This window comes from Onychomys torridus, chromosome 11 (assembly GCF_903995425.1).
Source record: "Onychomys torridus chromosome 11, mOncTor1.1, whole genome shotgun sequence".
In the NCBI taxonomy this organism is placed as follows: domain Eukaryota; kingdom Metazoa; phylum Chordata; class Mammalia; order Rodentia; family Cricetidae; genus Onychomys; species Onychomys torridus.
Genome location: NC_050453.1, coordinates 27103753 through 27108480, shown reverse-complemented (window position 1 = coordinate 27108480; position 4728 = coordinate 27103753).

The following is a 4728-nucleotide window of genomic DNA, read 5'->3' as shown; positions in this document are numbered from 1 at the left end:
CACTGTGACTGTTTTGTGGCCTTCCTTTACATGTTTCCATTCATTTCACCTCTTCGTCATCGTGTGGAATGGCATTTTGCAGCCTATTCTTTATTCAAACATCAGCTCCGGCTTATGATTTTTGGGGTGATCACTTGCTTTTCTGTTTCTAGTATATAATTTTAATCTAAAAAACCCATTTCAGTAGTGGTAATGTTTATATACCACTTCAGATCCCGTTAAGAAACTAAGTAATCTGAATTAAACAAACCAATTGACAATTTACTAATGGCACAGCCACCTCTCCATCTCAGCTTCACATCCTGGTGGTATGAACGCATGCGTCAGTCCCCTGCTTCCTGAAATCACCCAGAAAGAGCTCGAGTCTCCTGCCTCTACGTAGAGCTCATTTAGGCCTGTTGCCTGTGTCCTGGGCATTGCCTGCCCTGGGGGGTGCCTGTTCATAGCTGCTAGGCCAGCTGGCTTCCCATCATTATACATCTACCATCATCATGTGAAGGAGAGTGCTTGTTTTGAGTCAGTCTTTGAGTTCCTGCTCGTGATCGGTCACCCTGTTGCTTTAGTCCTGTGGCAGGACAGTACATCACGGTGGTATCATGAACAGAGCAAAACAAACAAACAAAAAATGCCCCATGGCTGAGAAATGAGAGAAAATAAAAGGGAGTAAGAGGAACAGGCTGAGTTCTCCTAATGCTCTCCAGAGACTCGCCTACCTCTAATAACCTTAAGTTAGCCACTGAGTGCTGTGTATATGTGTGTGTGCCTGTATGATCTTGAATACATATATGTGCATGTTGTCATTCCTCAGGTATGACCCACCTTGTTTTTTGAGACAGAGTTTCTCATTTGCCTGGTGCTCACTGCTAGGCTAGGTTACCTGGGATCTGCCTGTCCCTGTGTCCTTGCACTGGGATTACAAGTGAACAACACTGTGTTCTGCTTTTATATGGGGTCCTAAGGTTGACCCTACGCAGTCACTCTGTCTTGGGGTTATTTACAAGTCTCTCTGTGTAATGGGAAGTGTCAAAGGTAGGATACCCTGGAGTGAGGGCCTCATGGGGGGAGCCTGCACTACACGGACTTGATACTGCTTACAGAGATTAAGGGAGGAGGGAATAGATTCCAAGTTGGGCCTGGAGCAGGAAGCCATAAGGCACCTGAACCTTAGTGCCAACAGCTGTTGTCGGCTCACTTATCTAAGGCACACACAAGCACATGTGCTCAGCAACAGAACTGCAGATTTCAACAAAACAGTCTTTCAGGACTTTATCATCCAGAACGATGAGATCGTAACAATAGCAAGTGACATGCACTGAGTCCTTAACATGTTAGTTCTTTCCTAGTCTTATTCCACTGAACATACACACACACATATGCGTGCACACACACTAAATCCTCATCTATCCCACGAGGAAGCAGAGGTTTCCTAAAATTAAGGCACTTTCCCAAAGCTATTCTAAATGTCAAAGGTCAGCCCCCACTCATTCCAGCTCCACAGTCCATCTTCTTCACCATCCTGCCGCCGTGTCACCCTCCGAGTCACAGAGCACCATCTGATCACGACACCCAAATGCCTCAATCACCCAGTGTGGTGTTTTGAATGAGAGATCTCCCTCCCAGGCTCAGATGTCTGGCTTGCTCGGGAAGCTATGAAATCTTTAGGAGGTCAGGCCTTGCTGGGGGAAGTACGTATGTCACTGGGTCTGAGCTTTGGGAGCTCATAACGGCCCCACTTGAAATTGCAATTCCTTGATTCCTTTGTGTGATTGGCATGTGACCTGCCAGCTTCTCGCTCCAGCTGCCTGTGTCTTCTCGCCGATGTGGACTTGCCCTCTGAAACCGGAAGTCAAGATGAGTTCTTCCTCCCGTCAGTTGCTCTGGTCACAGAGTCCTTAGACGCGCAGATTCCCAACAGTGGAGGAGCTCCTGCGCATGCACAAGAGCCAAGGTGCATTTCCTCCGAAAGTTCCATCTCCGTGCATCCGGGCAGGTTAGAGGGAGTCACGTGGCGTGGGGGTTAAACATGGAGCTGGCCAGACAGAGGATTAGCTCACCATTCCATACACCCCGCACTGCTCTCAAGCACTGTCTTATTCTCTTATATACATGAAATCAGAACATGAGGACGTTAAACAATGTAAGATTAAACAGCTCGGAAGTGTCAGGGCTCGTCTAGAACCCAGGCCTCTTTGTTTCTAAAGCTCACCTGTAATCATTCTGGAACACTCCATGGTACCACAGAGTAGGCCACAGCTTCAGGGCATTCTCTATGCATGTGACAAAATCGCAGGTGGCATGCCATGGTCCCTTCGATGCGTGATGCACAGGAGCATCACAGGTGTGTCTGACCAGAGTGCTTATCCAAGGGGCTGACTTCTTTGCAGTGGGCAGATTTGGCATGAAGAGGATTCTGCCCCGAGCCTGGCGGAGCTTCCTCCTCCCTTGGGGCTGTTCTGGAGAGGGACCTCACTGATGTTCCAGGAGCAAGTCATACAGACGTCGCCTGACTTCCCTCCTGTTGCAGAGGCTGGGTTGGAATGCCTCCTCTCACTCTAGAAAGGCTGGTACACTTGGCTGTCCAGCTCAATGAAGAGATTTTTGAATGTTAGCTCCATGCCGGGGGATGTGTGTGTGTGTGTGTGTGTGTGTGTGTGTGTGTGTGTGTGAGAGAGAGAGAGAGAGAGAGAGAGAGAGAGAGAGAGAGAGAGACAGAGAAGTGAGTGGAATGTGCCGTCCAAGTGTGTCCCTACCTTGCAGTTTCTGGCAACCCTGTCGCTGTGTGGCTGCCTTTACCTAAGCAGCAGTGTTTCTGCTTATTTTACTGTGGTTTAAAATGTATTTTGGCATTCCTTAACAAATAGCACAATTTTCCCTTTGTGTTTCCCTTAATAAAACACAGAGAGGAGAGCAAGAAAAGGAAAGTAAAAAAACATGTCACTGTCATCTCCACTTTATCACAGGATGTCCATTTTGCCCTCCCCTCTCTTTTCCCTCCCACCAAACACTGGTCTCTGACTCCTCCCTCCTCCCTCCTCCCTTGTCTCTCCTCCCTCTTCTTTCTAAAGCTTGGCTGCAATGTGTGATGCATGAGTCTGACTGTGTGTGTGTGTGTGTGTGTGTGTGTGTGTGTGTGTGCGCGCGCATGTGTGTTCATAGGTGCCTAGGTGTACAGTGTCTCTCATGGGCCTGGGGCTCACTGATTAGGTTAGGCTGGCTTGGCACTGTGTTCCAGGGATCCTCTTGGCCCTGTATTAAAAGTGTGAACACACTACCTGGCTTTTGAAATGTAGGTTCTTAGACTTGTGCATGACAAGCACTTTACCAGCCGAGCTACTTCTCAGGCCGGACGGAGGCCGATACTTTTGCTTCTGTTTTCTGTTGTAGAGGAGGTGATCCCACAGTTGGTCTGCATGCCTCATCTCATCTGCAAACCACTGCTTGAAAGAACACAGATTGTGGGAAAGAACAGAATAAGAGGACTCCCCCATGTGAAGAAGTCCCCTTGGATTGTGATGTCCTTGCACAGCTCTGTGGATAGTCCCTATTCGGTGGCCTTTGCCTGTCTTCCTCCGGTGAGGGTGGCTTCCAGGATAACCTGGTAAGGGCCTTGGGATGTTTTGCATGTGTGGTACCCTTCAGAGCAGTGGCTCTTAGCCTGTGAGTCACAACCCCTCTGGAGGTCGAATGACCCTTTCATGGGGGTCTTATAAGACCATTGGAAAACATAGATATTTACATTATGATTCAGTAGCAAAATTACAGTTATGAAGTAGCAATAAAAATAATTTCATGACTGAGGATCGCCACAACACTCAACGAGGAACTGTATTAAAAGGTCCTAGCATTAGGAAGGTTGAGAAACACTGCCTCAGAGACTCATATGTTAAATGCTTAGTGCCCAAGACAGCAGTATTTGTAGCTGGGGCCCCTGAGAGGTGATTGGATCATGAGAACTCAAACCACACCAATAGATTAATGGTCTATTAAGCTATGGAACTCATCAGAAGTGGGGGCTAGTAGAGGAAGGAAGTCATGGGGGTATGACTTTGAAGAGTCTATGTCATCTATGTGTTTTCTTCTTTCTCTGCTTCCTGGCCACCATGAGATGAGTAGTGTTGCTGCTCACTGTCCTTTAACCATGATGCTTTGCTGTACTACTATGTCCAGAAACAATAGAGCCAGAGACCACAGACTGACACCTTGGCAGCCACGAGGCAAAGTAAGTCTTTCCTTTCTGAAGCTATTTCTAAAAAAACAAATAAACAAACAAACAAAAAAACTAGATATTTTGTTCTAACAATGAAAACCATCTAACTTCCTTCGAAGAGTATGTACTAAGCTAAGACAGACATAGTCCTTGCAGTTCTTGGCACCTGCCCGAAATTTCAGGGTGCTTGATATTTGAAACACTGCTCGTCTCTTTGCACAGATAAGTGCAGATTTCCACACTTCAGTCTGAAAAGCAACTGCTTGGGAACAGCAGCTGTAGATGATGCCCTGGTAGGAATATGCCATGGGAACATGCAGAAAAGGACCGAGGAGAGCTTGTTAACTATGTATACCCTGTGAGTAAAGTGTTGATACAAACTTAAGCCAGGTTAGCAGAGGTTTTAAATACCCCTGGAAGGGACAGGAGGCCCTGGGCATGTTGTTGCCAGGTCTGGGTACCCCAGTTTATTAGAGGCATGGAAAAAAATGGACCAAGTTCAAATGAGAGTGGACAATGGT